Source organism: Semicossyphus pulcher, unplaced genomic scaffold (assembly GCF_022749685.1).
Source record: "Semicossyphus pulcher isolate SPU_LCO1_2020_fin unplaced genomic scaffold, fSemPul1.0.p SCAF_1, whole genome shotgun sequence".
Classification (NCBI taxonomy): domain Eukaryota; kingdom Metazoa; phylum Chordata; class Actinopteri; order Labriformes; family Labridae; genus Semicossyphus; species Semicossyphus pulcher.
Window position 1 is genome coordinate 14,769,938 of NW_027211603.1, and position 22,116 is coordinate 14,792,053.

Below are 22,116 nucleotides of genomic sequence, written 5' to 3' on the forward strand. Positions count from 1 at the left end.
TGCATACACCCAAGGTGGAAACGTAGTGACTGTCTGTGAGACAGACACTTGGGCACTTGTTGTGCACGATGTGGTCGCTTTTTGCAGGAGGTGACCTGAGCATACATGCACAAGGTCATCCATCCTCTGTCATATTAATGAGCAGCCCGCCGTGTTTGTGCAGCTGTGAGGTGCGTGTGTTTGTATTGTTGTCTGTGATTGAGTCGCCACTGATGTGTGTCCTCCGCTGTGGTCGGAGGGGAGAATTGGAGAGCAGACGGTGTGTAATGACACGGACCTTCCATCAGGACAAGTAATGATGATGCCCCTGCCAGAGCCACGCGGGGTATTTTTACTCCCAATCTTTGAGCTGAGGTCGAGGTCACTAACACCTGATGCTGAAGGAGATTCTCCTCTGAATGTTTGTCGTCATGACGCAGCCTGCACGTGTCTTATATTGCACGTTTGCATTGTTAAATAACCACTAATAGGACGGGTCCTCTGTCACCACACCCACATGGAGTAAGTTAAGCATGATGTTAATGACTGACATGAAGTGTGGCCACTATCAGCCCTGTTTAACCTGCAGACTTGTATTGGATTCACCTATTAATCTCATGTAACTCTCCAAGAGGTATCGGCAGATCTGACCAGAACTCTGGTGTGTCTTTAGTCAAAGTAGTATGACCACCACCACTCTGTACATTTTTCTATAAACTCTCCTTTTCTCAGGCAGCTAAGCAGCATGCTGATAATGATGTGATATTGCTGGCAAGGGAATACAGCAATTCATTTTTTATGTGCAGCTGTCAAGCTTTATGGGCGGCAAACATCTTAGTTTTTAGCAGCTGGAAAGCGTGCTGTTGACTGTGGAGTTCCCCGTGTGGTGAGTGATGCCCTGCAAGGTTCGGTCTGCACTGTCCCTCACCCAAAATGTCTTTCCACCTCATCGGCAGATATGGTTTCACCAGGGACAAAAGATGAGTCACCATCTGCAACTAAGTGATTTCATGATTACATGACAGGCATGTGTGTGTGTGTGTGTGCTTCTGAGTATATGTGTGTGTGTGTATGTGTGTGTATGCCTCCGCCTGAGAGACGGGGTGAGAGAGTGTTCATGCATCTGAAAGTGAGAGGGAATGTGTGAGAGGAAGGTGTGCAAGTCAGAAAGCATTAGTGAGAAGGTGAAATACAGCAGCTGAACGTCGTACTGAAGGATGGGACGGATGTAAAAGTTTCTTTAAATGTAAGAGTCGTATACGTGGGATGTAGCAAGGCAGATTCCTAACAGTGCAAATATGATCAATAACTTTAGTGACAACAGCACTCCCTTTGCAAATAATGAGAATTATTTAGGGTGCTTCATAAATCCCAATTAAAGAAGGCAGCATTGCTGCCACTAGCAATAATACTTATGGAGTAATATTAGAATTCCTGGAAACATTTCCTCATTAAGTCGATTCAACTCATCTCAGTTTAGCTCAATTGAATAACTTGTTTCGTCCCCTGTAGGTTAGAAAGTGAAAACATGAAGTTAATCTTAATATACAGGTCAAACTAATGGAGTAACATTAAAATGCAGAATATGAAAGTGAACAAAATGATGAAAATAAAAACAGACAGTAATAATGACAAACTTTGAGCCAACAAAAAGCAAAGATGGCCGTAACTGTGACCAACAGCTGTTTACCAGTGTAACTCTGTATTTGTGACATAATCAAGATGCCTTCAGTCCTGCGATGTTCTGTGAGGCTGTAGCCTGTTCTACCACTTAAACCCTGGACTGAAACAGATGGTTGTTTGAGTCTTATAGGCCGTCCACTGTGTCAAAATGAATCAGAGCAATTGTTCAGATACATTACCAAAAAAATTTATAGCCCAGCCTGCAGCTTTAATTGTCATGTTGCATCAGCCCGGAGGGTTTAGACAATGCAGAAATACATTTAGCACATTGTCCTGCAGAGACTCTGTGTTTCTGTTAAAGATTATTTTTAGAAAAGGATGTGTTAGCAACGTGTTTGATGCTCAGGCTTTAGTAAGCTAAAAAGAAAACATGAATCCAGCTGTTCATAAAAACTTCAGCATAAACCCATTTCAGAACCATAGACTCTAATGAGGTTGAGTTTTGAAACATTTGCAGGTGGATGTCAGTTAAACTTGATGTGATACCCAGGCCTAACTGAGAAAGCGTTTTAACAGCTGCATGAAATCATTATTTTCTTAATAAGCACCTGTTGGCTTGAGAAATTCAGAAGCTGTACTTTGAACTTCCTCACACTTGTGAAGTGATAAATTGGAAATTAAAGGTATCAATATGCCTGAGCCGTACTTACTTTGATGTCATTAGTTACCATGTGCTTTGAAACCATATTTCCGGGGTCCATGCAGCAGTATCAATTTGCTGTGGCTTCTCTGTGTACTTCATAATTGGTGGCACAATGTACATTGAAAAGCTTTAAAGCTTCACAACTTTTTATCTCCTGATTTTTTTTTGGCTTTTTGCCTTTAAATGACAGCTGAACAGAGACAGGAAATGTGGAGAGTAGAGAGTGGGGGATGACATGCACCAAATGATTGGCAGACCAGGAGCTGAGCCTGCGATCAGTGCGTCGAGGACTGTAGCCTCTGTATATGGGGCGCCTGCTCCACCACCTGAGCTAAACCAGCGCCCTAATCTCCTGATATTATTCCGTACCTTACATCAGGGCCATTAATGAGTCCAGTGCTTTTTGGCTTAAAAACTGTCTACTACATTGTTTGGAGCTCAGCTGGAGTAGGATGAGAGGGACTGCTGATTTGCCATGACAGAATCTGTAATAAGGTTGACGGAGAAATTGTGTTCAATATGGAGATTCTGAATCGGCATGTGTGAACTCAGATATAGCCCCTCTGTGTTAACTCTGTGATAGACTTAGTGAAACTTCACCGTGCTCTCACCCAGTGTGAGCTCGGAGAGGCTCCAGCTCCCTCACTGCGCCTCACATGGTAAGCAGGTTAGCTAGTAGAAGGATTGTTGGAGGATGTTTGTATTTTCAGTCTTTATTTGGTTTATACAGTTTTTGTATGTGTGACTTCAGGATTTTAAGTATAGTTTTTAAACTGTAAAGTAAATATCATGAGGATACAATAATTGCAGCTGCCACACAGTAAATCATAAAGACTGGCAGGTGTTGGCAGCTTTTCAATTGTTTGAATATGTATTAAAGAAGTGAATACAATCCTACAACAGATTAACTTTCTGTGTTAGAAATCAAATAAGTATTCTAGGACACATTCGTGTGGAAGTCAGTGAGTGGGTTTAAATTTTGTTGCCATAATGCAATGTGCAAGGTCCAGCTCATTTTCACAAATATTGATCAGACGGTGCTAGACTACTCTATGCAGGACGAATAGAAAACATCACCTGCACTCTACTGGGTGTATTTATTTAGAAGAGTACAGCTTTTCTGTGAAAGTTAGTGATGAATGACATGAATGACTGCATATTGGAGCATAAGCATGGATGCATCTTGTACTATTGTAGCATTCAGTGGCTTGCTTGTCGGTGCTTTTCTGCAGTATTGTTGTAGTCTTTCCAGCAACAGGCAGGTGTAAATGTCAGGTTAATCCAGCTGGCTCCTGGCAAGGTCCAAAAGAGACTCATTATTAATCCAGCACGTGAAAAGTTTCAGATAATTGTATATTATTAGATTCAGAAGAAAATGTTTAATTAATGTTGTGGTTCAAAACTAATGGGCTGGAATCTTATTATTGGTTTGAGATGAGCTGCAGGAGTGGAGAGACACAGAGCAGTAATTAATAGATTCAGAAACAAAAGTATTTACACTCCTAGTTTACCTCCGAGCCTCGCTGCCAGGAAGTCAGACACCTAGATTTATAGACTCAAGGGACAAGACCAAGGCGCCATGAAAGGGGAAATATTGCTCTGTTCTACTTAGCTGCACACATATTTACAACCGAGGAGGACTATGATAGAATATCACATCAAAATGATAGCTGAATAGGAAAGTCAGACAGGAGGGGGCCAGAAGAAGACACAATGTGTCACACAGAGGGACAGAGACAGGTTTGTGTGCGGTGAGCACGACCAGACAAATATATTCTTCAGTGTTTCAGAAAACAGTCACTTCGATTTCCCTCACGGTGAACAACATGAATGGAAAGAATCATATAAAAGGCCCAGTCTCTGAGGCCTTCAAGCTAAAAGTCCATTATTTGTATTTGTGTGTGTGTGTAGGATACCCAGAGGAATGAAAAGTGTGTCTGAGGTGGCCCCGAGGTCATTAGGTCAAACAGAGGCTGTTCTGCAGAGGAGAACAAGAAAACAGTCGAGTTGTTTTTGATAAAGTTACGAAGTGATTTCTGTAAGAGCAAAGGAGGAAGTCGCAGTATGACGAAGGTTTTATTGTATAATGGACCAACAAAACATAAGACTTAGAAGGAGAGACTGCTCAGGATCCAACCTGAACCTTCACCACATTTTTTACTATTGTGGTAAGGTTTCCTTACTCCTTACTCTCTGTTATAGTTTCAGCTAAAACAGTATGTCCCGTTCCCTTAAAGGAGAAGTGCTATTTTTAAACCTGGGCCCTATTTGTACAAATGGGGCCCAGGTTTAAAATGACCGAACTTCTCCTTTAACTAGCAGAGCCCTGCACAGGTTCCTAGAATGGACGGTTTGTTACAGGAGCTTCTGTCCCAATACCTCCAACATTGTTTTCATTGTTGTGATGCTCCTGTCTTCACTGCTCCCAATTTCTCCCGCCTCTTTTAAACCATAGGTTGATTTCACAGCTGTTGGAGCGGTCACTGCTGTTGCAGGAGGAGGCTGAAGGTGGTGACTCTCCTGTCTATTCTGTCTCTTATAGGTTCAACAAGCAGCTAATCAAATACTGAGCCATTGAAAAGGAAACCCTCACTTTGCTCGTGGCACGTTAGGTTTGTGTTGAGGCCTTTGCCGGTTGTAATCTACACTGATCACAACCCTGTGCCCTTTTGATCCTGCACTTACAATCACAATCAATGACTGTCTACAGTGATAACTGGTCATCTTTGACTGTGCAAGATTACAATCAGAAACAAGTTTATTTGATTATTACCAAGTAGGTCTACACATAGAAGGAGTTTGACTTGGTGTTTAGGTGCAGAATAGAAATAAGTAGCTATTTAACAGTAGTACTCCTCAGGGACCTAAAATAGAAGAAGATAAAAAACAGACAATAAGAATAAGATATAAAAAAGCAATATAATACAAAATATGTACAACAGGTGTAATTAAAGAGCTATACAGCTCTACAGGAAAAACAAGACAAAACAATGCGCACATATACACCGAGGCAGCCATCCGCGGCGCTATCGTGGATCAATCTGTATTTACATTTATTGTATCTAGAAGTCAGGACCAACTGAGAATGTTGTCACAGTGGGCTTCAGGTGTGTGTTCAAGTGTGTTTAAAGATGCCCTGTCTAGGTAGAGAGCAAATGTGTCATTCTGTGTGATTTATAAGGTCAAAACTTATCAGTTTGTATCTGAAGAAGGGAGCTGTTACAGCCTCAGCTAGCGCCACCAATCCTCCCCAATTTTTAGCTTGAATGCAAATGACAATATGTGGCCCCTGTGTGAGGTTCGTCTCAGTGCAGAGGAGCGTCTCACTTTCTGGCTGCTATCCTAAAGACCCTCATTGGAGAGGATAAGGAGGATACGGTTTCTTCAGAGAAGCTATATATTCTCTGCAAAAGTTGTCAATCGGCATGGCTGTGATTTGATGTGAGCAGCCCCCAGCTGTGCCTCTATCTGTCACTTTTCAAAGAGTGGGAAACTACTGAGTGGATTAGACTTGTTTTAATGTGGATCTGAGGCTCTCAACGAACTACTGCGTGACTGGGCCGGGTTTACTTGTTCAGTGAACGTATTCACTCACTCAAGGAGCCAATAAGGAGCAGGGCTGCAGATAGTTACACCTGTTTTTTGCAAGACAACCGCATTGCATGATCTATATTCATGTGTATATTTATATTTAGTGTGTGGTCAGTCATGCCTGTACTCTTACATAACTCCCTCACATCATCATGTCTGTACTAAAGACAGCGTCCTAATTGTTCTCTGCTTCCGCCTCTCCTCTTGCTTGACCCTGCTTTGCCATCTCGTCTCTGTTTTACTTTGTGCTCCGCAATTATTGATAAGTTGCCGCGCACGGGAGAAACAGAAGGCCGGAGATGGCGGAGAAGACTTTGGAATCTGGATGAGGTCTGGCTGAAGAAAGTAGCGTAGCGCTGTAGCAGCAGTGTGGGCTGCAAATGTTCGTGGCAGATATAGGGGGGCTGGTGGAGAAAGACAGAAATAGATAATTGGAGGCAGAGGGAGAGAGAGGGAGGCAGTCTAGATTTTGAGAGAATATCTCTGTTATGTCTCTCAGTAGTGAGTACTTTTGAAGAGGAAGCGAAACAGAGAAACAGACATACACTATGCCTTTAATCAGTGAACTCGTTGAGGCAACACTGCTCTGCTCTCCAGACACAGAACAGAGACAGAAAAGAGGAGAAAGAAAAGGAGGAAGCTGGAGCTGCCTTTGTGTGATACTGATTTGTGTGTACGGGGGAAGATGCTCTCAGGCTCTTCTGTTTGGTGAAATGCTGACAACAATAACTATACATTTATGAATTTACAAAAATAGTTTGATATAAATATAAATCCCTAATCTGAACAGTCTGTTCTTAGACTCACTGGGTGAGGCAGAAGGATGCCTTATGTTTAATAATAAACATGCATGACAGAAGTATTAATCATTGACATGGAGCGTGTGATACAGAGAGTGTTGACTCCATTCATGCACACGCCTTATTTTTGTCTTCAATGAATAAGATACACTAAGGTACCCTTCATGTGATTTACGGTCACATTAATGAGCATTTTTATTGAATCCTCAATTTGGGGCAGCCAGTTGCGAGCCAGTCCTCCCTGCTCTGAGAAGTGTATTGATCACCACGTGACACGTGACGCAAGCCCCTCATTTTAGTCACTCAGCTATGAGGTTGTACTGTGTCATATGTAACAAAGACATGTAACACAGGTGGTGGAAGGAGTTACCGAACTCCATTTGGTCCACAGAGTCCTTTTCTACCTTTCAGAAAATGATTAAGACCCAGCTCCTTCATGAACACCTCTGCAGTTAATGATATTGGTGATATTGATGATGATGATATTGAGGATGTTGTTGATGTTGATTAGGATATTCATGATGATGATGATGATGACTTTATTGACCTTGTTGATGTTGTTGATGATGTTTAAAAAATAATCTGCTTCTTTACGCCCTGTGCACTGCCTCTGTGCTGCCTCTGTGCACTGCCTGCTTGTTGGCTCTTACTGACTTTGTTCCCTCCTGTCTAGCTCCTTGCTTGTGTTGTACTAACTCTCAGGTGTACGTCGCTTTGGACAATCTCATGTTTTACATCCAGTGCTGGAATCCAAAGGTCAGTACAGAGAACAGTGAGCCCTTTATAAAGGTTGAAGGTAAGGGTCAGGGGGTCAGGATGATGGGTGGACGTCTGACTTTTATACAGGGGATCAGAGTTTTAAGCCTGTTTGCTTTATTATTGCAACCACAACCTTTCCCAAGTGTAACCAAATGTTTTAGTTTCACAACCTTCACCGAAACTCAACAAGTGTATTGCCTTGCCCAGACATTGCACAAAGAGGAACTTTAAAAACATTTTGCTTTTATGTCTTTAAGACGCTCCAGCAAAGGCTTCAGGGAGCTGCCATCATTTCTTTTCAGGGGCAGGTAAATTTGTCATTAGCATAAAGGTGGAAAGAGTGCTTTTTAAAAATCAACCCAGAGGGAAGATGGTTAAGAGAAAAAAGGACGGGACCAACAATTGAACCTTGGGAGACTCCACATGGTCGGGAGTCTAACTGAAAATCATCTCTCAGACAAATAAGACCTGAACCCCTCTGAGGCTGTCCCCTTGACACCCACACAGTGCTTCAAAATCATAATCTCGAAGGTTTTCTTGTAAATAAATGTCTGTTAATTCACTATCTATCATCGAATGAGGTCACACAATGGTGATTGAGCCTATGGTCTACTGATGAAAGCCTTTGCATTTGCAGTATATAGTATTATTATGGACTGAGTGTAGATGGTGACATTCATGGAAAAAAATCTCAAGCAGCGCCCAGTTAGTGACACATTTCCCATCACCCAGCAGTGGTTGGTCTGCCAGAAAGGGTAGGCGGAGCTACGTGGATGCATTTCCGGTTTCTGTAAATGTTTTGAGTAAACAGTAATCTACTATGGCTGAACAAACAAAGAAAAGATTGATGACTACAGAAACAACTTCAAAAATAAGTCCAAAGATAAAGAAACAAATCCGACACTCAGATGAAGGCAAACAGTCTAAAAAGGAAAGCGACCGTTAGCGAGGAAAATCAAGAGTTACAACCGGAGCAAACCGTGGACGTCTGGTTAAATTGGAAAGTGTGCTCTCACAATTACAATATATCGGCATTAGGTGGCGCCCAAGAGAACGAAACTGAAATCTTTGAGATTGTCAGTTTAAGTGAGAAATGAGAGTTGTCTAAAAGCATGAGAAGAGCAGAGTCAGTAGTTCAAAGATCATTAAAAACTTTTTCTTTGTATAGTCCTCCAATATCAGCATTCTTGTCTGGAGATAGTTTTTCCAAAGCGTGACCAGTGTACAAACCTCGTGTGCAGAACTACAAACACAAGCTTTTTGATATAAAAAGAAATGTTGTTTTGTCCTCTGTGCCACCGGGTCACCCATCATGCTTTTCTGCTCACTGCTCACCAGGGAGGTTTCTTGGAGAAGGGCCTCTCCTGTTCCAGGCCCTCTGATTGGCATTTAATGTTGAACTATCAGCGACTGATGGAGCAAAACCTGCTGTCTGCAACAACAATCTTAAAGTGGTCATTACCTTATTTCGGCCGATACGTAGGATATATTTTTTGGCAGTCCTGTCTCAGCCCACAGTGGCCTTGTGTGACTCTGAAGCGCTCTGAGGATGAGTAAGGCAGAGGGTTATTTGTGGTTTGTACTCCTGCCCAGAATGGAGGCTTGAGAGCTGTGTCGCATCATGAGTAAGAGTGCAACTTGGCTCTCCACCTATTATTGAACAGGACGCAAAAATTAATTGTTTAAGTGGAAGATTGATGGATGGACGGATAAAAAAAAAAAAACAAGACCAGGATATAATCCAGAAAGGAAGACATGTGCACCCCACCTAGAGAGAGAGGAGAACAGGATATTATAAGAACAGATATCAGCAGTCTAGCCAGGAACAGATGGTGAGACAGAGCCACGCACAGACGGGATCTTCCTGCCAATACAGGACTGACAGAGAATAGTGTCAGCATGTACGTATACACACAAAAACAAACACAGACTCACACTTGTATAAGTCTTGATGAGGGAGCGCTAATGATCTCAAAGGCTGCATTGCTGTCACTGTCACACCCCAAACCCTTCATTTCCTCTCTCCTCCTTTGTTCTCTTTCCTCTCCTTTCAGTTCTGCTACTGTACCAACTATTATTTTCTTATTCTCTCCCACCCTCCAGCTTGTCTTTATTTTATCACTTTGTTAGTATTCAAATGCCCTGTCATAACATTACAACCACAGATGCCTGACTGATACACTGCACTTTCATTTGATCCACTTTTGGACTCCCGTTCCCGGCAAAATCATTTATGTTCCACTGGTAAATAATTCATTACAGGTAGTAGAGAGGCAATATAATTAAATAAGCTAATGCAAAGAAGCTCTCAGGGACTATTAAATGTAGCACAAATGTTTAGTTCACAGTTAATTAAGTTTATACTTTGTCTGACGCACATCAGACATCCGAACTGCCGCTTCACCCAGGGGCACAGCTGGCGCCGGCTGGTGTCCAGGTAGCATGAGGAGTCCTGAGGGGCCTGTCTTACTCAGAGGTGTGGATCCTGTAGGGAGAGCTGGTGTGTGTGCGTGTGTGTCCATCAAAGTGGACCGCAGCAGGAACACGCTCACCACACTGCTGGCTGTAATCCCCTCCCAAATAAAGCCAATGTTTGAGTCTCTCCATAAAACAATGTAGTGAAAGTTTGCCAGAATAGTCGGACTCTGTCGCGGGTATTTGCTTTTAAAATGAATACTTTCAGGTGGAGTGTACAATGAATGATTGACAAGCGTTCCCCTCAGATAAAATGTCAACATTAATCTCTCCTGCACCTGGCTGGATAAATGTATCTCTCGCTGGGCAGTGGAAGGTCGGGGCTTCTGCGGGGCAGCTGTTCTTGGTACGATGTCAAATTTCTACCTTAAATAATTCAACAGAGCTGGTTTCTGTTAAATCTGGGGTAAAGAACGGGTCAAGCAGCTGCAGGAACATGCTAATTCCCTGCTTATTAAGAGTCACACCGAGTCCCCTCATAAGCTGAATTTACAAGTTGACTCTGTCCAACCACGGGGTTCAGTGCTTTCTTAGATTTATTCAGTATGTTTCTTGGGGTAAAAGCTGAAACTATCGATGAATTATTGCTAATTTCTTTGGATGAATTGATTGTTAATGTTCAGAGGATTGCATGTGTATAGTAAATGGTAAATGGACTGTACTTACGACCACTCAAAGCTGCTTTTACACTTCATGTCACATTCACCCATTCACACTTCGACATGACGACTGAGGGAGCTAGGGATCGAACCACCGACCCTCCAACCTTCCGATTGAAAGACGGCCGACGACCGCCCACAAGTCATCCACAAGACTAGTGCTTTCTCGTCTTCCGACCACTCAAAGCGCTTTCCTCTACATGTGACAATCACCCTTTCACACACGCGTAGCTACTCCAATAACGGTGCTATTACCATTCACATTCACACACTAAAGGCTATGTATGTTCCGTATCTTGCCCGAGGATACTTCCACATGTAGACTGCAGGAGCTGGCTATCGAACCGCCGACCTTTCGATTGGTGAACGACACACTTGAACTCTGAGCCACAGCCGCCCATCGCCACTTTCCAGAGTTGACATTCTGATTATTCAAGGTTTCCAACAGTGAACAATCTCAAAGATGATTAGTTTTCAATAATATATAAATAACACAAAAGCATCAAATGCATCACTGGCATTTCGGTTTATTACGATTGAGTTTTTTTTCATATATTTTTTTATTGAATACTTGCAAAATGTCAATCTCACGATCAATTTTACCCCCACTCGTGAACAAGACCCCGAGATACTTGAACTCCTTCACTTGAGGCAAAGACTCACTCCCCAGCTGGAGGGAGCAATCCACCATTTTCCGGCAGAGAACCATGGCCTCAGACTTGGAGGTGCTGACCCTCATCCCAACCGCTCCACACTCAGCTGCAAAGCGCTCTAATGCCTGCTGGAGGGTCCAGCTTTATGAAGCCAACAGAACCACATCATCTGCAAAAAGCAGAGATGAAACTCTGATGCCCCCAAACCAGAAACCCTCCTCCTGAAATTACAAACAGAATTGGTGACAAAGGACGACCCTGCTGTCGTGGTGAAGAGGGAGCTGAGCCTGGAGGCAAAGCTTTCGATTTACCAGTCGATCTATGTTCCAACCCTCACCTATGGTCATGAGCTTTGGGTGACTGAAAGAATGAGGTCGTGGATACAAGTGCTCGAAATGAGTTTCCTCTGCTGGGTGGCTAGGCTCGGCCTTAAGCCCCTTTCCCACTGGTCAAAAAACACACTAACACCAACTAACAACCGGATTTTTTTTGCTTAGTGGGGTTACAATCAGCATTCAGGCAGTAGAGATTACTAGTAAACCCGGGTAATTATTGCCTCAGCTCAGATCGGCAATGATGGGAACACAAAACCCAGGTTTAAACGCTAATCTCCGCCCTCCTTTCCGGCGCGTTGCTATGATGCGCATTGAAGTTCCGGCCGTTGTCGCATAAATACAGAAGAACAACATAGAACGGCAAATTTGTTTGTTTTTTTTCGTGCAAGATGCAGCAACACTGGCAAGACAGCGATGTGAGAGAGCTTCTTCTGATCCGAGGGGAGGAAGAAATAAGGCGATAGGTTTCTTGCGCGTTTGTGACGTCAGAAAAAACACTCCACTGGCAATGGGAAAAAAGACAATCAACATTTAGCTGGTCTCCCCCGGTCTGAAAAACCCGCATCAACGTTCTATTTTTGGTGGGGTAGGGGTATTAGAGATAGGATAAGGAGCTCAGACACCTGGAGGGAGCTCAGAGTAGAGCCGCTACTCCTTCGCATTGAAAGAAGCCAGTTTGAGGTGGTTTGGGCATCTGATTATGATGTCTCCTGGCAGCCTCCCTTTGGAGGTTTACCGGGCATGTCCACCTAGGAGTAGACCCAGGGGCAGACCCAGATCTCGCTGTCTGTCCTGGGAATGCCTTGGAATGAACCCAGGAGGTGTTTGAAAACATTGCTGGTGAGAGGGACGTCTGGGTCTCCTTGCTAAACCTGCTGCCACCACGAGGCCGGATAAGTGGAAAACAATGGATGGATGGATTGCAAAATGTTGCGTTCATCCACGTTAATGAGAACTTTAAACATTTCATGTAACTGTAACTAAAAGACAAAGACTCATCAGTATCCTAATTATGCTGCCTAATTATCATCGCTCGATAAATTACTTGAGGCAGAAGTGGCTGAAAAGTGCAAACAAACTCCTTCCCTATGTTTTACACAGAAGCAAAATGTCTGATCTGACAATTCACTCTGATATTTTGAGCCAGCTCCCCCCGGTCAACCTTCAGCTGGCAGTTTCGCTCCCGACTTTAGCTTCACTCCCACTGATGAAAGCCGTGTTGCGGGATGAAGTGGCTCGCCTTGGACAGAGCCCTCAAGGATGATGTCAGTAACAGCCTTCAGCACCTGGTCAGCGCACGGGCCGCTGTGTCCGTCTCAGGGTTACTGAGCAGCAGCCGAAGATTTGCAGCAGCATTCTCCTCCCGAGGCGGCGAGGGCACGGAGGTGACTCAGCCTCGCTCCTCAAGAACACAGTGAACAGGCTGTTGCAGAGGCAGTGAATTAATTTAAGAGTAGTCGGAGCAGGTTGCATTGAAATGTACCACTCTCACCATTTCCCATCTGTCCCTTCAGTTGTCTTGTGCATTTACATCCTGATTGCTCTCTTCCTCCTGTGTTGTATTTGTGCAGGACCCATGCATTCCTTGGGTACTGCAACTATGTCCAGCAATATAAGATAGATGGAGAGGATTCAGTAGGTTTATGATGTTGCAGCAAAGACTGCTTGTATATTGAGTTTATAATGTATACACTATATTTATAACCTGTATTATATAAGGCATATGTACAATGTAAATGGTTTTGAAAGCCTGGTAGGACCTGCACAACCTGCCGATACAAGCCACAAATATTTCCCATTACAACCAAACGCCCACCACCTGCACAGAGCATCTGATGAATGTTATTGTCATATTCTTGTTATCAGCCATCTATACAGTGTCCCCTTCACCGGGAACGAGACGGAGAAATATGAGTGTGTGTTTGTTTACAGGTTAGCATAATGGAAGGTCCCCATCCCTGTGTAAATGAGGGTGTTTCTCATGCATATGCGCGCGTCCCTGCTCGCAATGATGTGTGACAATGTCCGCATCAATTTTTGTATCAATGCCAAGCTGACGTTCTCCAGCTCCAGAGTCTTTCCGGTGCCTTTCTCCTTCAATTTCCTTCCCTCTGCTCTTAATGGATTGTTTGTATTTTCCCTGTACGTCTAAAACCATCATACTTTCAAAAAGCTTAAATTATCGTGATGGATTGTGGCCAAGAACGGGGAGAGAGGGGAGGGACAGGAGGAGGATGGAGAGCAACGATGGCACTCCTTTGAGGATTTTAGGAGAGGGTAGAGGAGAGCAGGCAGAGCTGAGGTAATTTGAAGAGTAATGAAGATAGATTGAAGAGAGGAGGAAGTTAATATTTCTGCATTCATCTAGCGCATGAAAATATTGAAAATAAGCCCAAGGCTGGGCCAGCTGAATCCCTCAATATGCAATACTTCTACTGTCATGCAAGATGATGGATCTTAATAACCAAATATTTCATGTGATTTTTATTTTTTGCAGTTCTGACTTCCTAAAATAAATCTGGATATAATCTGCATACACAAAAAGAAGGACCTGTTTCTTACTGCCAGCCCAAATCGAGAGTCAAACAGTCTACAGCCATAATGGGGACTTTGTATTGGCCTTTGCATTTGCAGTATTACAGACTGGGTGTCTGTGGCGACTTTCAAGGTAAAAATCACAAGCAGCGCCCAGTTAGTGACGCGTTTTCCTTCAGCCAGCTGTGGTTGGTCTGCCAGAGAGGGTAGGCGGAGCTAAGCGGCTGTTCTTCCAGTCTCTGCAAGTGTTGCGAGTAAACAGTAATCTACTATGGCTGAACAAACAAAGAAAAGATTGACGACTACAACTATATTTCAAAGAAAAAGAAACAGATGAAGGCAAACAGTCTAAAAAGGAAAGCGGCCGTCAGCGACGAAAACCAAGAGTTACAACCGGAGCCAACCGTGGACGTCACACATGCAACACTGTCTGGATATCTGGGAAGTGTGCTCCCGCATTAACTGTTTATCGCCCTCTGTGCAGCCAAAGAGAACAAACTGAGATCTTCGATATTACAACTTTAACCCAAGTAATGGACAAATTAACATTTGGAGTTGATCAGGTCTGGATGAAAAGTTGCTACAAATGATCCTGAGAGAGAGTGAAAGTGGGTACGATGTTTTAAGTCAATCCATCAAGGTGTTGAGACATACTACTCACAATGACAGGATTGAGTGACTTATCCATCATGAATCCGTCTCTTAGAAGCAGAAAAGTAAGCAATTCATTCAATCCATCCTGTACAGTAGTTGATGACTTTTCACTCAAAAGGACAAAAGTCATCCTCATTGTGGCACTAAAGGGAAAGTCAGAGGATCAGCACGGCCATTAGGAATCATCCTCTGGGAACCATGAATGTCTGCACTACATTTCAAGGCGATCCATCCAATAGTTGTCAAGATATTTCAGTCTGGACTTTAGTCAGGGACTGGCTGACAAAGTGAACGTCATTACCAAGCCACAAGCGTGTCTTAAAAATGTATGAGAGAATTATTGAAAAGGAAGGAGGCTGAGGTGGGGGGAGACAGATTTATGTGGACGTACAGCGAGCGGGACATAAAAAGTCGCGGGGCTGCTTGTTGTGTTCGCAGGTTGTTTGCTCGGTTTGGACGGATGGATTGGTTGCTGGAGGTTACAGAGTTGCCAGAGAGAACTCGACAGCGTGGCACAGGCCCAGTCGGTGTTTATTTATAAATAAATGCTTTGAATAATTTAGAGGAACCATCAAGAGACCACGTGGCACATTCCCAGGTTGGATAAACAGGAGATACAAAACCAAATCCTGAATTTTCAGTGTACTCTCAGGTTCATCATGTCCTCAGAATAGACGCACCTGAGGAGGACGAGCTGTGTTGGAGCTTAGTGTAAAAAATGCTTTGTCAATATCCCTGACAGACAGCAGATATCAGACATCATTAGACTACACTTTCTCTCTTCTTCTAACTTAAACATGGGGGGGGAAAAATCCTTATGTTGTAATCTCTGCATGCATCAATCTCCCCATCTCTGTGTCTGCCTCACTATCTACGTATGCCACAGCTTCTGTAGTGTCTGCTCCTCGTGATGCTGCCCTAGATTGCCGTGGCACCGAGGCCCTGAATCATAAAACAATAGTGTGCTGCAGGGATCACAGGAGCACAAATCAGACACTCAGAGGCAGAGATAAATGGCAAAAAGTAGCAAAAGAGAGTGAGCCATTGTGTGCAAGGCAAACTGTGTGTGCGGATGTGTGTGTTAGCGGAGCAGAGGTGTGTGTGTGTGCGTGCTGTATAATATAGTAGACAGGGACAGGAGGGGATCCAGAGACACTATAGAAGATAAACGGAGAGACTAAAAGGTGGAGAGGCAAAGTGAGCTGCTGTGCGGCGTTTCCTTTGCACAGCTGACAGATGGGGAGAATACACCATTCAGCTCTGTTGCAGAGGTACAATATGTAGATGTTAAAGGCTTCAAACAAGCTTAAAGCACCAGTTACAAATGTAAACACAGGTGGATGTATGAACAACAAGCAGTGAAGCAGCATCTTCGGAGTATATTGAGCTCAGTGTTTGAGTGAGACTCTCATATACGCGTCAGTAATTCTTTCTATTCCATCCTCCACATCCCAACAAGTTACAACCTGTTGCATCATCCATCCAGATATCTCTTGATAAAAAGCTTTGATTCACTTGTGTTGATGTTCGTGTTCATTTATCGAATAGTTCTGTTTCAACACTCTGACTCTCGAGACGTTGCCCGAGTTGGCTCACAGCTCACTTTACATGAGTTAACAGGGAGGAAAGAGAGGCTCGGGTATATCTGCTCTCTCTGCTTTTGATAGATGTAAAGCCAGCATACACACATATTCAGTGGTTTGTGAGATTAGCAGTGAGACTTGATGGACAGCACTTGGTTGATAAATGTTTATTCCAAAATCTTTTTGTTGTGCTTTTATGATGCTTACAAGTTTTTTATCCACATACTTAAATACACTTATCAGGCGCCGCTTTGGATTCAAGAGTCAGCTACATTTAATACAACAATATTAAATATAAGTTGCAAGTGCATAAGAGGCTGTCATTTTTAGGAGATTACATTTATATCAGATTTGGCCACGAGATCTCATATTACGAAGAACAAAATCACACAAGACGAAGAGTTATTGGGAAAGGCATACTGCTCAACATGCTGAAAATACACTCGCGGCCAAAGCCGACGCTAAGAGAGTGTAACATAAACACCAGTGCAAAACTAACTTACATATTCATGGACGCACACACAATAAAAAGAGTCCTTCGGCGATCACTGATGTCTCCTTAGTAGGTGCAGTAAACAAGTCCGGACATGTCTCCCTCACTGCCGTGTTTCAGGGGGATGCACTGAGTCGTGCTGCGTTCAGGAGCGCTCTGAAACGTGAGTAATCAGACACGTTTGCACACATATTTAACATCGATCTCGGGATTTATTAATCAATATGGGGTCATTCAAATGGAAAAAAATTATTTATTTAAGCCTGGGCCTAATGTCCATGGTACTGATGGCTTTATTTATCAGAGCCGTTTTTTAATTGATGATTTAATGCAGTTTAATGTGTGGACTAATTGAAAAACTTATTTTATTTTAAAAAGTTTCTAATGAAAAACTGAATGGTAAAAACTCCATTGAGGAAAATGAACAATATAAAGTATCTGTGAGATATAATAAAAGGCTGGAGGGAGGTGCTGCTCTCCCCTTGTTGCAGCAGTTAATCGAGCTCACCTGTGCCCATTTTCCAATCAAGGCAGGAGTATAGAGAGCAGGAGAGAGGAGGCAGCCAGGGCCAGGGGGCCATTTGGCTGCGTGAGTGTCTGACATCAACTCTCTAGTGTCTACTCCTTCTGTGGAGGGAGGGTGTTTTCCTTGGCTACTTAGTGTTCACATTATTGTTGTAATGTTAGTTAATAGTGTTAAGGTCATATAGATCAGCTTCTCTGTTTGTTTTTAAAGAAGCTCGCTTTGTCTTCTCATTTTGCTTTAGTTTGTAAGTAAGCTCCTTTGAAGGGGCCGTTTCTTTTAAATGGATATTCTCATATTTTCATGGGTTTCAAATGTTTGGGTGTTTATTGTTCACAGTGAAAAAGTGAAAACTGCGTAATTCCAGACTTACATTTTAAAAAGGTAGCCTCTGAAATGGGCCATTCAGAACAGCTGCAGGTTTCTACGTAGAACGTTGCTTTTGCTGAAATCGACCAATCGTCTTTCACCGTGACTCGCCTCAGGCTGCCGTCTTGCACTAGCTTGTAGTCAAGTCATTGTCAAGACTTCAGCTACCATTCCAGTACCTCCTGGCGATTTTGGCTTGTACATATAAAGTCGAATAACGGATCCTAGAGCAGCCATGTTTTCTACAACTTTGGAGTGACAGTGCAGTGCGGTGGCTGCTCCCCCACGTGGGGGACGGGCTATGTGGTCACTCCAAATACTGTCAGCCAAACGTGGCTAAGGTCAAACCTTTGAATGGCAAGGATGAAGCAGATGCTCAGAAAAATAATTTAATAAAAATATGTATACTATTTTTTAAACGAAACAAACTTGGCGTGATTCAAAAGCACTTTAGAATAATAGCTAAAACATGTCCACTTTAAATAAGCTTCTAATGTTTCCCTTCTTTTTCCTGTGTTTTATTTTGTTTTTGTTACTCCCCTCATCCCCAAACCTCCCTCGGGGAATGTTGCAATGTTCTGCAGAGTTTATTGTGAATCTTATTTAAATTCAGCATTTGTAAAAATACACAACAAATATATTGTGAGCCACTGAGGCCTAACATGTTGAAGGTTTTTCCCCTTATACAAAGCAGAAGGACAAATTGTGTATAGTGAAATGGGGCCCCAATCATATACACAATTTTCTTTAGCACTACAATTGGTCTAAATGTCTGTAGGGAACAAAAGGTTTGCAAATTGTCAGGTTTAATAGAGCAGACAGGTGCAATTTATTGTACCATTTATCCGTCTATAATAGTGCATTGAATAACAGGCCGGTGTGGTAGGCAGGCAGGTACATGAACAATGAAACTCCAAAGACAAGGCTAGAGAGCAGAGTGTGGTAACGAGGCACAGTTAACGAGGATTAAACAAAAGAAAGAGGTCGGTATGAATGGAGAGAGACTGATTAATCAAGCGGAGGCAGGTGAGCGGGGAAGGTCAGGACACTGATGAGCTGATTATGGCAGGGAACAGGTGTGCAGATAGGGAAATGAGTTGAGAGGTGGAGAACGGCACGGGACCTTGGGAAGTGGTGATGTGAATGAGGAGGAGCAGACCCGGACCTTTTTGTTAGGTTTATTTAGAGTACATTACAGTAGTTTTATTATACATTTTGTTAGCATTAGCTTTGTTTATACTTTTCACTCAGTGGTTTGTGAGTCCATATAGATGCATACTCTACATACAGCTACACACATGCAGGGCTGCACTAAACCTCCCCTCAGCTAACAGTTCGAGACATTACAAACTTTGAAAGATTGTTTGCTCACGTTCTCATTTCTGCAACTACTTCTAGCCCATTATTTATTTTCTCTTCCCTCATTTTTTTTTCTCCACTGGCCCATCTCTGCGTCCCGCTGTCTCTTCTCTTTACTCGCTTTCTCTTTATCTCTCGCTATCTCTCCCGGCTCTCTGGTGAGTCACCTTGCATGTCTGAGTAATTATACACACCCACAGGGGTGCACATGCACAACATTGCAGACACACACAAACTAAGTGCAAGATATATTTATTCATAGTGATGGAGAAGTATTCAAATACAGGAATAAGAATTGTACAACTATAAAAGAGAAATCTCCATGAAAAGCAGCACCCCTAAGTGGGTGTTTAAGAATAATAGCCGTCATCTGTACTGACTTATTCTGAGGAAGGATCAGATCAGTGTTAAAGTATTGAAGCATTACACGGTCACATGATTTACAGGCTTTTAGACTGAATACAGCCTTGCATGACAATGCAGCCGTGTTGTTTGTGTTATTTCAGCTACTGTTGAAGCAATACAATATCTGAGGAGGTTTGGATTGTACTTGCTTGACTCGGGAAGCTTATTAGACGCAAAAAAACACTGTAGAGTCGTTTTTAGTACTATAGAACAGGGTTTTATTACTGCACGCGTATCAGACGGACAATCATTTTATCTTCTGACGTGACCTTCCCCAGGTAGGACTACTGGAGGACTCGATTCAGAGCTTTTGAGGTGATAAGCTTTAATTGCCAGCCGTCTGTCATTTCCACAACAATTATCCAGCTACTTCATAACTGCCTATCTAGAATGAAAGAGGCGATCACCTATACCATACTGTAGAAACACTTGCAACCTTGTGTGTCTTTCTTGAATAACAAAAACACACATCCCATTGATGATTTTTTTTAATCATGCAAGATGTCTGTATTCTTTGACAGAAGCATCTTTGTTCTGGCCTGAAGAGAACGGACAACAGCGTGCAAAGAGCGGGAAAAACTATTAATAATCTGCCTCACTCACATATATTTAATTGGTCAACACACTGCTCCAGATGATGGTGTATTATGTTGCAGCAAAAGTTAAAGCAACAGTATGTAAATATTTGCCTTAAAATAACAGCTTCAAAACAATATTGTTGACCTGCTATAGGGAGAAAGGTGCCTCTTTCATTCCCACTCTGCGCCTCAAACACCTCTTCTTTTTTGTCCTATTTAACTTGTGTTGAGTGGGTATGATCTTTTTGCACAGCTTCCTGGCAGAAACCTCTGAAGGCAAACACCTCCTGTTACCGCTCTTAAAGTATTGTCAGTACAGCCATCATGGCAGAGGTGAAGAGACGCAGAGAGTGACTGAGCAAGAGGCTCGACAAGATTAAATCTCAGACTGGTTTTTTACTCTTTGGCAGGGGAGTGAAGTCCTACATAATGTAGCAATAAGAAAGGTTCAACTTGTTTGCCTGCGCACACTGCGTTGGCATCAACTGAAAGCATTAGTCTCAATAATACATTTTTGCTCATATGTCAGTGTCTGTGCCACTGTGTGTCTGGATACAACAAATACTGTGCCTGACACCCACAAAGCTCTAAAACACACGGAGCAATCATCGTTAATATCCAGCAGCTTTCTGCTCTCCATGGCGAGGTGCATTAGGTTACCCTCTTCATGCACCCTGGGTGTTACAAAGTAGAGCTCAGTGAGGAGAGGTTGACTTCTCTTATGAATTAGATATAACATATTAGAGAGTGCAGTGAATTAATCATGACAAGGTACTCCAGCTCGATTCCAATATTAAAACGGTCTACCTTTAATAATGACTAATTATTTACAGGGTGCTTCAGGGCCGAGATTTAACAGAACCAAATCCGGATGAGCCCGTCAGAATGAAACACTTCTCCGCCTCGTGCCTTCTTATTACCAGGATTCAAATTACTGAATTTTTCTGCAAGGCATTATATTAATCAGCAACTTAACCTCTAAACATATTCCCCCTTTTTTCCCTGCCTAAGTCCCTTTATGGATGGTTAAAACCCAGTTATTCCTCACAGTCTCATAGTCTTATATATATTCCGTTTCAGCTTCGTGCGGACGAGGCAAGAATGGGAAACATAAGAAAAACAGGGTGTCTAATGCAGCGATTTAATTACCTTTAAACATTTTACATATACATACCTCCCACTTAGAAATAGGGACAGACTGAGGGTAATTTAAGTGACAGTCCATCCCCACTACACCACAAATCAGAACTGCCATCTGTATGACACATCCAACATTTTATAATTACACTTCAGCAACAAATGAGGTCGTTGTGTCTGTGCTGCACACCTCCAGACAATGAGCCAATCACCACTACAGTCTATCAGGCTGCTGTCTGCACACACTTGATGCACAGCAGTCATTCTCATTTCAGTCCCACTACTACCTACTACAATATTTTCACTTCCTTCCATTGTGAGTGTGGGGCTTTTAAATGTAAATTTTATGCACCACAAACTTCCCACAATGGAATGAAAATTGTAGCTTCCTATTACAGTGTGATGGTTGAGTCAGTTATTTCCCACATGCTCAGGGGAATGAAACTGCATATATAAAACACCGCAGCTTTAAGAACAGTAAATGTGCCACTGTAAAGATTTCTAAGCATACATCTTATCATTACTAAATGTGTTTTTTTTGTGTATTTTTCAACTGTATCTGTGAGGCAGCTCACAATGTGGCATTTTAAATTGAGACACACTATTCCAATAACTGTTAATGTGGAACTCAACGTCATTGCATCTGGTCCGCTTCCGGTTTACACAGATTTCCAGTCGACCTCACCCGGGGCAGGATAAACGAAACCGCTTTATCTAATATTGGTAGTTTAATACAATAATCAACCAAGATGGCTACCGCTGTTGTGGAACGTTCTGAATCCATTATCACAACAGAATTAAACAAACTGAGTAGTAGTTTTTTAAAGGAGGGGTATTATGCTAATTTCAAGCTTCATATTTCACTCTGTGATACCTGTGGAGTAGCTTAGCATAATTTACAGT

General features: G+C 42.7%; 1 protein-coding gene across 1 annotated transcript in view; it reads left to right on the forward strand.

The window, feature by feature from the left end:
- The window catches only part of syt7b (synaptotagmin VIIb), a 112,275-nt gene that overhangs the window by 541 nt on the left and 89,618 nt on the right, over nucleotides 1–22,116 (forward strand). The window lies entirely within an intron of this gene.